Source organism: Oryctolagus cuniculus, chromosome 1, assembly GCF_051225735.1.
Source record: "Oryctolagus cuniculus isolate XC-2025 breed Fujian yellow rabbit chromosome 1, ASM5122573v1, whole genome shotgun sequence".
NCBI classification, from domain to species: Eukaryota; Metazoa; Chordata; class Mammalia; order Lagomorpha; family Leporidae; genus Oryctolagus; species Oryctolagus cuniculus.
This window is the reverse complement of record NC_142867.1, coordinates 198,551,893-198,565,129: the sequence shown is the minus strand read 5'-3', so window position 1 is coordinate 198,565,129 and position 13,237 is coordinate 198,551,893. Positions and strand designations below refer to the sequence as shown.

The 13,237-nt window shown below is 42.6% G+C and overlaps 1 protein-coding gene across 1 annotated transcript in view; it reads right to left on the bottom strand.

Moving 5' to 3' along the window:
- Positions 1-13,237, bottom strand: part of LOC100345551 (phospholipid-transporting ATPase FetA) — a 114,268-nt gene that overhangs the window by 99,301 nt on the left and 1,730 nt on the right. The window contains exons 2-3 of the mRNA XM_008270096.5: positions 10,379-10,422; positions 3,347-3,453 (exon numbers count right to left, since the gene is read on the bottom strand). The gene's annotated coding sequence lies outside the window, so the exon portion shown is untranslated. The remainder of the gene's footprint in view (positions 1-3,346; positions 3,454-10,378; positions 10,423-13,237) is intronic.

The following is a 13,237-nucleotide window of genomic DNA, read 5'->3' as shown; positions in this document are numbered from 1 at the left end:
CAAACAAAATCTTTAAAATAACTGGCCATAGTATCTAAAATTTCATAATTTAAACAAATCAAATCATGCCATATCTTACTACCAAACCATCTGAAAAGACTTTAAACAGTCAATAAGCTAGAATCATGTCCAACAGATACCTTACTCCTATCTATATCTGCCAGTATCAAATATCCTCAATGTCCCAAGTGCTACAGAAAAAGTGGAAATTATCAGTGCATAGTCCCTACCCTTATGGAGCTCACTATTTAGAAGAGAAGGGCACACAAGCAAGTCCTCACACCACAGTGGGGTCAGTGGGATAGCAGTTCCAGAAGGAGCAAAGAGGAAAGAGTAGTCAGTTCTGTCTCAGGGGGAGGCCGGAGCGGGAAGTAGAGTTAAGTCACAGAGAACGTAACTCCTCACGTGCTGACTCATCACCAGCGTCAAACTTGGTAGAGGCCTTGTTGGGAAGACCTCACTGAACGCACACCTGCAAGGCAGCGGGAGCATGGAAACTGCTGACCTAGCTACAGAATGTCACCAGCTGTTCTGGTTATCTCTAAAACAATGAGAAAATCATAAAAACGAAGTCCAATGAAATTCACCTTTTAGTTTTTAAAAACAATAGAAAAACAACAACAGCATCATTCGGGACCATTTTAAGGAGTTTGGTAGGTGTGTAAGGGGTACTGTGAAACCGAAATCAGTTACAGGTGTCACAACCACAGAAATGATGTGAATCTCTAATTCCCTCTTTGCTCAGTTTTCTGATTTAATCCTTAGCCTATGAAATATTCACTTCAGATCTCCCATGTACATTTATAGTGGTAGATACAGATGAGTAGGACTGTGAATATGGAAGGTAATTATACCTAATGGTACAAATAGATCTAATACAAATGATAAGGGGATTTGGGAGGTGACAAAGTATCAAAAGGTTCCTGAGGGAAGAGAGCCTCATGGGTAAGTGGTGTTTGAAATGGATCTTACAGCAGACAGACAGAAAGGTCATTCATCTGCTGGTTCTCTCCCTAAGTGGTGCAGTGGCTGGAGCTAGGTAGTAGATCTGACACTAGGAGCCAGGAGCTTCCTTCTTCTGGGTTTCTGATGCGGGTCAGGGGCCCAAGCACTTGGGCCATCTTCTACTGTTTTCCCAGGCAATAAGTAGAGTGTTGAATCAGAAGAGGAGCAGCTGGGACACAAACTGGTGCCCGTATGGGATGCCAATGCCACAGCTGGAGGTTTAGCCTACTAGGCCACAGCACTGGCCCCCAACAGTGAAAGTCTTGCTAGACTCATCCAAATCATTATTTCTCCTGATAGTCAAACTTTTTTTAACAATCTAGGTCACATTAATTAAAATTTTATCATTGCCTTTTTTTTTTTTTTTTTTTTTTTTTTTTTGGCAGGCAGAGTTAGACAGAGAGAGACAGAGAGAAAGGTCTTCCTTCCGTTGGTTCACCCCCCCAAATAGCCACTACGGCCGGCGCACAGCGCTGATCCAAAGCCAGGAGCCAGGTGCTTCCTCCTAGTCTCCCATGCGGGTGCAGGGCCCAAGCACTTGGGCCATCCTCCACTGCCTTCCCGGGCCACAGCAGAGAGCTGGACTAGAAGAGGAGCAATCGGGACAGAATCCGGCACCCCATCAGGGACTAGAACCCGGATGCCAGCACCACAGGCGGAGGATTACCCTAGTGAGCAATGGCGCCAGCCTATCATTGCTTATTAATAACTGTATATCTAGCTATGAAAACTTTTAGGAATATAATGTGATACAATTTTTTAAAAGATCATTGAAGAGGTAGACAGAGAGAGCTCCTACTCACTGGTTCACTCCCCAGATGCCTACAACAGCTGGTGCTGAAGTCTGGAGCTGAAAACTCAGCTTTGTCTCCTATGTGCATGGCAGGGACCCAACTATGTGAGCCGTCACCTGCTGCCTCCTAGGGTGCGCATTAGCAGTAAGCTGGATTTGGGAGCAGAGCTGGGACTGGAACCCAGGTTCTCTGATAAGGGATGTGAGTGTCCTGTGAGACCAAACATTTGCTCCAGTTTCAAAAACTGAAAGATAAAAAGGAAAAAAAATAAGCAGTAGGGAGGTCATTTGGCACAGGTTAAACCATCGCTTGGAGGCCCACACTCCATATAGGAGTGTCGAGGCTTGTGCCCCAGCTCTAGTCTGCATTCCAGCTTCCTGTGCACCAGGGAAGGCTCTGCCACCACGTGAATGACCAGGATTGAGTTCTTGGCTTAGGCCTCGCCCAGCACGCCCTGCTGTGGGCATTTGGGGATTGAACCAGTGGATGAGAGACCTTTCTCTCTTTCTCTCTATCTTTCAAAAAAATAATAATTTTAAAAGAGAAAAAAAAGAGGTGTGTATTAAAATACTTAGTAACCATGTGTAGATCTGCATGGCCCCAGGAGGTTGTTATTACTCCACATCATGCTTGGCTCTCTTAGAGGCTGAACAGTTTGCTCAGTGGGTGGCTTCCTGAAAAGGATGACTAAGAGAATGGAAAACGAAAACAAAGACCTTTCTCTTAAGGTACACTTTACTTGGTCTTATCGACCCATAGATCAAGAATTTTGTTATCATAATGCCTTAAACCTTTTTTTGAGGGAGCCCGTGGCTAGAAGCAGGTCAGACTGGCTCCACCCTGGAGCGCCTTGCCAGCACCCACACGCTAACCAAACCAGGCTGGAAGCCCATTGTGACAAATATTTGCCAACAGACAACAAGATCTAGGGGTTGACAGAAACTAGTTGGAAAAGGCTCCATGAAGTCTGCCCCTGCCTTCACAATGGGAAATGTGTAACCACTGCATTTGCTCTTCAGAGGTGGCGTGTTAAAGACAAATACCCCTAGACTGCGAGACCTCAGTGGCTTGGTCTCTTTCTACCAGCCCCTCCCTTTTGTGGGGGAGCTTCTCTTTTTCTTAAATAAAACTTCATTTCTTCCACTCTCACTGTAGTGTCGGGTCTCGTCAATCATCATTGACATTGTGACACGAACTTGACCCCTCTCCCAGTTTTCCTCCAGTAATTTTTTTTTCTCAAAACCTCCAACAATTTCATTGCTTTAAACCTGCTGGGTCTTTCATTTTAGTAGGAAAATATTTAATTCCCTAAAGCAGTACCAAAGGAGCACTTAATCTCTTACACTTTTCTCTCTCCTGTCCCATCTCTCCTTGCTTCACACTCTCAGGAATCCTTTGTTCTTTGTGCAGAATACTAAGTAATGTCCTTTGCACCTGATCACTAGGGCTAATCAGCGCTTTTTCTAAAAAAAAAAAAAAAAAAAAAAAAAAAGATTTTAAAAACTCCTTTAAGTCTCCGAACCATGAGTAAACTACAGATTACTAACCTTTTGATGATTTTGATGATTTTGTTTTCCTTAAATTCTCTGTCTTGGGAATCTCACCATTTGCATTTGTTTAGCTCGGCTAGATGATAGAGATCATCTCATTAAACCTGAGGTACAGAGAAAGAGAATTACTCCATTTACAGTGGAGAAAACTGAAGACTTAGAGACATGGTACATGAGAAAAATCAGAACCGGAAATCATGTCTTGTGACGCTAGCACCTGAAATCAGAAGGCCCTTTTCCATCCTTCTGGGTGGCCATCTCTCCACCTTAACCCATAGGGATGCCTTTTTCTCTGTAGAGTGACTCTAATTAAACTTGTTTGAGAAAAGCAAAATCTAATCTCTTTGGCTCTCTTCTTTCCTGAGCCACCATGCACAGCTACCCAGGTTGCACACTGCACATCTTTATGCAGCATCAACAGACTGTAACAGAAATGATGCCCATGAAGTTGTATGCCAAGTCATGACCTTGGTAATGGATTTCCTAAATACCTACTTCTAAGGCCTGGGCCAGAACTTCTATCTCAGGTACTTGGTCACACAGGGACAACAAGGCGAACCCTCAATTAATCGTGCTAGTAGAGGGGACAATGTCATGGGAAATGGAAGAGCATATATAGCCCATTTTGGACCTGTGACATTTTTAGAAGCATATTTAGTTTCCTAAGTATGTTGGGTTTGGTTCATACTAACAGTGTTTGAATTTGAAACTACCTAGGGACTTAAGGATGGGAGGAAATAGATTGCAGATAGGTTGGCCCTTGGGCAGCTCAAACTAACTACATGTGTCTGTGAACTAATGGCTTAGGCATTTTACCTACTTAAGCAATGAGAGAAATCTATTATATGACTTATACAAGGAGAAAACATTAATCCTGAAATGACTCTGTTTTTCATCTAACCCTCAAAATAACTATATGAGTTAGATACCACTATGTTATTATTGTCTCCATATAATAGATGATGAAACAGGCACAGAGAGGTTAACTTGCCCAAGATCACCCAGCTAGTAACAAACTCAGGACTGGAACCCAGTCAGTCTGATTCCAGTCTGTGCTTTCAACCACTGTGTTATATAATCAATATAAAACTCTATACCAACATCCAGGGAGAACAGTGAGGAATAAGATGTGGAGAGAGGGGAAGCCTTCTTTAACTCTGTGTTTCCTAGAATATTGTCACTTCCTATTGTAACCACCTCTTACCTCTGGAGTTTGTGTCTGACAGCCAGTAGTAAGCAACAGCTGGCCATGGAACAGTCAAGACAGACAACGTGAAACCTCAGCACTAAAGGTAAGACCTCGTAAGACCTTTGCTTACAAAGGGTTTCCAGAATCTCTTTTTATTCTTATTTACATACAGTTCTAATAGGCAAATTAACTGGTTCACAACTCTAATGGCCAGATGTAACAAGACCAAGAGGTGATGATAACAACGACAATGACACAAAATAAAAGGCAAGGATGCAAATTTTGCCAGTGGGGTAGCTTCAGATATATCCACAATTTTTTTTTTTTAGTCTCCTCCCTTCAAGAAGTAGGGCTTACTCTTAGTGACTTGCTTCTAGAGTGGGAAGATGCTAGAGTGACTCTGATTCTAGGTCACATAAAGCCTTGGGGACTCCTCCTGTTCTCATGTTCCCTTACATTGCTTGCTCTGGGAGGAGACAGTAGCCACGCCCTGAGGCCGAGTAAGCCAGCAGTGGTGAGGAACCGAGGCCTCCTGCCTATAGCCGTCCAGGAAGGGAATCTTCCAGCTCTAGTCAGGCCTTTTCAGATGACTGCACCTGCTAACAATCTCACCAGAGATTTTAGAAATGTGCTACATCTAAAATGGTTGAACTAAAAATCTTGCTGATCAAGTCAAACTTGTATTACCTGAAAAAAACCTTCTAGATTTCCCCATGGTGTCTATGTGGTCCTACCATGCTACTCCTTAGGAGTCTTAGCTCTTTGTTGGGTTATAAACTGGAAGGATGTAAATCTCTTTCCCTTTGTACCCTTTCCTAAAAGCCTAGAGCCTGGGGCTCTGTGCACTGTGAGAATTAAGCTACCCCATGTGGATGCAGCAGGAAGATGCTAGCAAAGTCCATAACGTCATGAGTTGCCTCAAGTAACTTCCCTTTGGAACGTTTTTCACATAAATAATATATGAATATATACTCATTTCCGAAATAGTCTACAGCAGTCTCCCCTTAACCATGGTTTTTCTTTCAGAGGTTTCATTTACTAGTAGCCAAAAACAGTATGTGGAAAATTCCAGAAATAGGCAGTTCATAGGTTTTAAATTGTGTGCCATTCCACTGTGCCCACCTGGGATGTGAATCCTCCCTCTGTCTACACTGTCACTCAGTAGTGTTAGCAGCCCTTCAGACCCTCTGACTGGCTGTCACAGGGTCACAGTGCTTATATTCAAGCAAGCCTTATTTTACTTAAGGAGGACCCTAAAATGTTGGTAATTTTATTAGAGGATATGTTATAAAGGTTATATTTGACTATTAAGCTTTTACTGTGCCCGCTTTATTAATTAAACATTATCATAGGAATGTATGGATATGGGGCTGGCGCCATGGCTCACTTGGCTAATCCTCCACCTGCGGCGCCAGCATCCCATATGGGTGCCGGATTCTGTCCCGGTTGCCCCTCTTCCAGGCCAGCTCTCTGCTGTGGCCTGGGGGGTGCAGTGGAGGATGGCACAAGTGCTTGGGTCCTGCACCCCATGGGAGACCAGGAGAAGTACCTGGCTCCTGGCTTCGGATCGGCACAGCACCGGCCGCAGCGGCCATTTGGGGAGTGAACCAATGGAAGGAAGACCTTTCTCTGTCTCTGTTTCTCACTGTCTGTAACTCTAACTGTCAAATAAATAAATAAATAAAATCTTTAAAAAAAAAACACAGTATATGCAGCATAATTCTGTGCTATTCATGGTTTCAGGTCCATTGGAGGCTTGGAACATACTCCTATGGATAAGGGAGGGCTACTGGATAAAGTAAAACATTAAGATTCCTTTTACTTAAAATTTAAATTTTTTTTATTTATTTGAAAACCAGAGAGACAGAACAGAGATCTTTCATCTCCTGGTTCACTTCCAAAATGCCTGCAACATGTGGGACCAGGCCAGGCCAAAGTCAGGTGCCAGGAACTTGATCTTGGTCTCTCACGTTGGTGGCAGGGATCCAAGTACTTCAGCCATCACCTGCTGCCTCCCAGGATGTGCATTAGCAGGAACTTGGAATCAGAAGTGGGACTGGAGCCAGGCACTCTGATATGAGACGCAGCTATCTGACGCGGCATCTTAACTACGTGGCAAATGTCTGCCTTAGCACGGCTGTTATTTCGATAACAGGAGCAGGCGTGGTGGTGCAGTGGATTAAGCCACTGCTAGGACACCCTCACCCCATGTCAGAGTGCTGGTTTCAGTCCCAACTACTCTGCTTCTGATCCAGCTCCCTACTAGTGTGCCTGGGAAGCAGTGGGTGATACCTTAAGTATCTGAGACCCTGCTACCAATGTGGGAGACCAGGATGGACTTCCTGGCTCCTGGCTTCATCCTGGCCCAGCCCCAACTGCTGCAGCCATTTGGGGGGTGAGCCAGGGGGTGGAAGATATCTTTCTGTCTCTGTCTCTCTTTCCCTGTGTGTCATTGTCACTGTCTTTCTCTCTGTCACTATGCCTTCCAAATAAATAAATAAAGCTTTCAAACAACAACAACAAAATCCAGAAAATTACAAGTGTTGGTGAGGATGTGGAGAGCTGGAGCCCTTGAATACCTTTAGTGGGAATGTAAAATGATATGGCTGCTACAGAGAGCAGTATGCAGATGCCTGCGTCTGTGTGTGTTGGGGAAGTAGGGGTGAAATAAAAGCGCCACCAAGGTTAGAAAAAGCAAAACGGTATGGTAATTCCTCAAAAAATTAAAATAGAATTGCCATATGATCCAGCATTCTACTTTTGGCTCTACACACAGAAGAATTGAAAGCAAAGATGCGATGAGATGTTTGTATACCCCTGTTCACAGTAGCATTATTCACAATAGCCAAAGTGTGGAAGCAACAAGTGTCTATCAACAGATGAATGCAGAAATAAAACGTGTTATTTTGTGATATATTCCATACAGTGGAATATCACTTGGCCTTAAAAAGGGAGGAACTTTTCATACATGCTACAACATATGTGAACCTTGATAACATAATGTTGAGTGAAATAAGGCGATCACAGAAGGTTCCAACATGTTCCCCTTTTCTGGGAACTCTTCTGTCAGTTTTAAGTCCACTCACTCTTTTATCCAATCCTGCTCCTAAGACCCCTAGTCTGGCCCAACGCTGACTTTTTTATTTTTTTTACTTGAAAGGCAGAGTTGCAGGTAGAGAGAGGACAGAGAAAACTTCCATCTTGGTTCACTCCCCTAACAGCTGCCATGGCCAGGGCTGGGTCAGGTCAAAGGCCATCCTCCACTGATTTCTCAGGTGCATTAGCAGGGAGCTGGATTGGAAATAGAGCAGCTGGGACCAGCACCCACATGGGATACTGGCACTGCAGGTAGTGGCTTTACCTGCTAAGTCACAACCCCAGCCCCAAGGCTGACTTTTGAATAAAGATCTGATACATAAGGCACACAACTCTAAAATACAGGCCATTTGTATTCCATGTGTAATTTTGAACTTAACTGCTGTTCAGTATAAATCAAAGCTTGAGAAACATATTTATAGAGAATTGTTTGAAAGATACACAGTTCATCTACATGGCATTAGTTTTTAAGATTATTTATTGACTTACTTTTGTTTTGTACACCAAAGCTCAATATATAAGTTCTAGAAACTTTGTGAACCCTCCTAAATTGTCAATTTAAAGACCTGTGCATTTTTGGAGGGGAAAGTTCCTAAGTTTTTAAGATTCTCAACATATTATAAAAAAGCTTAAGAATATCTGTCTGGGAGCAGCGCTGTGGCAAAGTGGGTAGAGTTGCTGACTGTGATGCTGGTATCCCATGTGGGCACCGGTTCAAGTCCCAGCTGCTCCACTTCTGATCCAGCTCCCTACTGATGGCCTGGGAGGAACAGCAGAGGATGGCCCAAGTGCTTGGGCTCCTGTGCCCATGTGGGAGACCTACAGGAGGCTCCTGGCACCTGGTTTCACCACTGCAGCCATCTATCTGGGGAGTGAACCAGTGGATGGAAGACCTCTCTCTTTGTACTCCTTCTCTCTCTGTAACCCCCACTTTCAAATAAACAAATATTTTTAAAAAAGAACATCTATTTATCCATCTATCACTTATAAGTTGTACTTCCTTGCATGAGATACATCATCAAAGACTTAGTTCAACTACATTGTTGTGCCTCAAGCTCAATAACTTTTACTGAACAATGTTTTGGCATTATGCCAATAGCTTGCATTAAAAGGAACAGGCTTGGTACTAAAAATGTGTTTCATGAGCTATTTGGAATTCTCAAGACTTTAACCAGATAATACATTCCATAAGGGCAGAAATGTACTAATGCCATCATGAGACAAGGACAAGCCACGAACAAGGCCAGGAATATGAAATTCCCTATGGAAGAACCGGAGTCTAGGGGCCAGTGCTGTGGTATAGTAGACTAAGCCTCCGGCTGCGGAGCCGGCACCCTATATGGGCGCCAGTTATGTCCTGGCTGCTCCTCTTCTGATCCAGCTCTCTGCTATGGCCTGGAAAGCAGTGGAAGATGGCCCAAGTGCTTGGGCCCCTGTGTTCCTGGCTTCGGATCGGCCCAGCCCTGACCACTACAGCTATCTGGGAAGTAAACCAGCAGATGGAAGACCTTTCTCTCTGTTTCTCCCTCTCTCTGTAACTCCTGCCTCTCAAATAAATAAATAAAATTTTAAAATAAAAAAAAATTCTTTCTCTTTTTTTTTTCTAACTCTTTAAAACTGTATTCACACAGAACTGTGAGAGCTTTTCCCTTTGTTAGAGAGAGCCTTCTCATACAATAATCATTTGGCTGGAATTATATGAAGAGTTTAGTTTCAGACCTTCATAAAAACACTAAGATTTCTCCAAAATAACCACAGTAGAAGATAAATTGTGATATATGGATGAAAATGGTAGGATCCAAGATTGCAGAAAGGGGTTCAGTTAGCTCTCTATGGAAAAGGAAACAAACTCAAGAAGACCCTTTGGATCGTCCTAATTTAAGCTCAAGTGGAAAAAGGAGGGAGAGATGTCAAGAGGAGAGGAATTGTCAATTATTCATCTCACTCCAACATCAACAATTCTAATTAAATCTACAAACCCAGTGAGTCTTTGTTGAACTATTCATCTCTCTTTGAAAGCTTACAAATCAGAAACACTTACCTTTAGTGGTGTCAGACACTTTCTTTCCTAGTCACCTTCAAAATTAAACACTTGCCTGCCTGCCTCAAGTCTTCAAGTAGACTGTTCCTCTCATTGCCTTAAAAAAAAAAGCTGGGCTGGCGCCGCGGCTCACTAGGCTAATCCTCCGCCTTGCGGAGCCGGCATACCGGATTCTAGTCCCGGTCGGGGCACCGGATTCTGTCCCGGTTGCCCCTCTTCCAGGCCAGCTCTCTGCTGTGGCCAGGAGTGCAGTGGAGGATGGCCCAAGTGCTTGGGCCCTGCACCCCATGGGAAACCAGGAGAAGTACCTGGCTCCTGCCTTCGGATCAGCATGGTGCACCAGCTGTAGCGTGCCAGCCATGGCGGTCATTGGAGGGTGAACCAACGGCAAAAGGAAGACCTTTCTCTCTGTCTCTCTCTCTCACTGTCCACTTTGCTTGTCAAATAAATAAATAAATAAATAAAAATAAAAAAGCTGAAAACCCACTCAAATACTACTCCCAAGTGTGAATTAATGCCATCAGGGGTTATAATCTAAGATTTCATATAATAACCTCAAGTTCAACTTTGCAATGTAGTTTTCTTCCTATTTCTGCAGAAAAAAAAAAAAAAAAAGGTCTCGGCAACTGAGACAACTGAGACTGAATCCTGCTGTAGTTTCTTGGAGATCCAATAAGAGGCTCCTCAGAGGCTGAGCACTTACCTGAAACGAAAGGTTTTACATATTTCATCTCAGAGAAACACCACCTAAGAATAAAACAAAAACTGCTTGTCAGTCAAGGCCCTGCTGACACAGTCCTACAACCATCAAAACTGATTGTGTGCCGGACACTTTACTATGGCTTTGATCTCCACTAAAACCTGGGACCAGGAGGAGGAGGTTATTTTTTTCACTAATGAAAATTCTGAGGCTTAGCAGAGTGAGGTGACTTGCTTAGCATCAGTCAGGAATTGAATCCCTGCTTGGCTGACTGCTCTTGACCCTGTCACATTCACAGGCCTGGACAGAGATGAGGAGAGGACTCTGAACTAGGTTTCCAGGGAAGTAACTGAGAACTATGCCCAAACACCATGGTCAGAGTATAACCAGATGCTCCTCTTTGATGGGCCTGGCACTGAGCACAGGTGGAAATTCATTGTTCCACTATATCTCCACATTCCAGCATACTTTATTTCTTTACTTTTCCCCTAAATCACTTATAGGCACTTCCTCCCAAAGGTGTGATCCATGAACAACTTTTTCAAAAATACAACATCATTGTGAAAACCAGACACCCCAGCCCCCAGCCACCACCATCAGAATCACTGGGACAGGTGGCATCAGGAGACCCAGGAGGCTCTTTTGCTTACTACATTTTAGATTACTCATTGCCTTGCAGCAAGAGTTAGGGTAATCAGGAGGAAGTCAATGGAAAGCCAGGCTCCCTACTCATCGGTCTGACACTGGGTCAGACTGCTGTGAAGAAAAGCACTGGAGAGAGATCTCATGTGAAGGCGCAGGTCCTAACACTGTTTTGCAGCTGAAAAAGATCTTGGCAATGGTTTTCTGACAGTGCTTTATGATGGCTTAGGAATTTTAAAGTGTGATATGAGAAAAAGGGATTGGCAGAGCTTGATGTTCTAAAAAAGCTACTGAAGTCTCAATGGTGTATATTTTGAAACCTGGACTTTTGTGTAAGATTTTATCTGAACAAATGGTTTTGCTGATCTAAAAAAATAAAACCTTGGCTGCACATGGGGAGTTAAAAAAAAATCTGGAGGCCTAGCATACCTCCCATACTTACAGAATTAGATTTATGAATAGGTTCCAGGCATCAATATTTTTTGCTATCAGGTTATTCCAAGATATAGTCAAATCTGCACCAATATAATCCATGCTTCCTTATTTGAGATAAAAGGAAATTAAAACCCAAAGAATTCAAAGGTCAGGACTAGGACCAACATCTCTTGAATTCTAGCCCACTATACTATGTGGTACTCTCTCCACAATCTACAAAGAACCAATTATGCCTCCGAGGGAGGGAGCATATAAATCAAAATCGTACTACTTCACATTTATAAAGTTCTCAAATTTTTAAAGATGATTTTATACTTGCATACAAGAGTACTTCACAAAGTTCATGGAAAAGGGAAAAGATGTTTATTTTGGTGCAAGAAGAGTTGAAACCTGTGCAGTTTTTTTTTTATAAAATGCAATTTCCATGAACTTTCTGCATGCACAGATTTCAAAATTTTGTTGCATAAAAATAAACTTGTCTTTAATTTACCATGAACTTTTTGAAGTACTCTTGTATCCTCTCTTTAGATTCTTACAAGACACTGGATAGCAGGAAGGCAAACTTTACTGGATCGGTTTTAGAGAATGAGGAAATCAGAGGTCCATTAAATTAACCCATCCATGTGGCTTAGAGGTAGGGCCAGAATTAAAATCTTTATCTTCACCTTCTAGACTAAGAAAATATAAGTGGGCAAGTGTTTATTCAGTGCTTGGTATGTGTTAGATGTTAAGGCCTGGTTGAAGAGACAAAGTAAGACATCCATTCCCTCAATTAGTGTACAGTCTGTTTGGAAACACAGAAACAACTAAAATACTGAACTGCCTGGCTTATCCCTTGGGCTAGAAGCTGAAAACCTTCCTTGACTGACCTCAATGACCAAGTCTAATTCTCTCCAAATTCATTCTGTGGCTTCTTCTAAGTTCTTTCTGACTACAGTCACTAATTCTTGGAAATCCAAAGGATCTGTACACAAGTAGATCTACTGCATTTCTAGGCAAGGTCATGTATCTGAAAAATCCTTGGCGAGGGTGAAGCAAGATGCAATTTCACTGAGGTTCACTTCATACTCTGAAGACCAAGGATAAAACTCAGCAGAACACTGGGAGATTCCAATACCAAGGACTATGGGTAAATAATAAAGGTGTTCACAGAAATATTTCTCCCATTTACAAAACATTTTAATATCTGCATAATTCACAATTTATGTTGTTGAAGGTGGCTATTGCAACATGAAAGGTGAAAATAACATGTAGGAAATAATATTTGTCTATAATTCAGAGTGGCGGTGAAGATCACAGGTGGACAAGAGTGTTCAAAGACAATTTTTTCATGAGGAATTCATCAGACACTACAGAATGTTGTCATCCAGATGTTATTATAGGAAAGATAATAAAAGAACCAGGAACCTATGTTTTATTTATATCCTGAAAAAGTTGGCTAGGAATAGTCGAGCAGTTGTTCTCAAATGTTAATTTCATTAGAATCACCTAGAAGGCTGGGTCCCACCCCTCAGTTTTGATTTAGGTACATGATGGGGCCCAGGATTTTGCATTTCTTACAAATTCAGATGGCACTGTTGGTTCAGGGACCATAGGTGGAGAATCGGTATTCCTCCAAGATCGACAGGGGTGTACAGACATGTGCAAGTGCACACACATTATGGCTATAAATTATGACAACTTACTTAACTCTATTATTATTATAAATGACACCCTTGCCACCAACCAAATGGCCTAAAAGAAGACTAAATTAGGGAGAAATTTAAAGGGTAGTAACATAGGGAG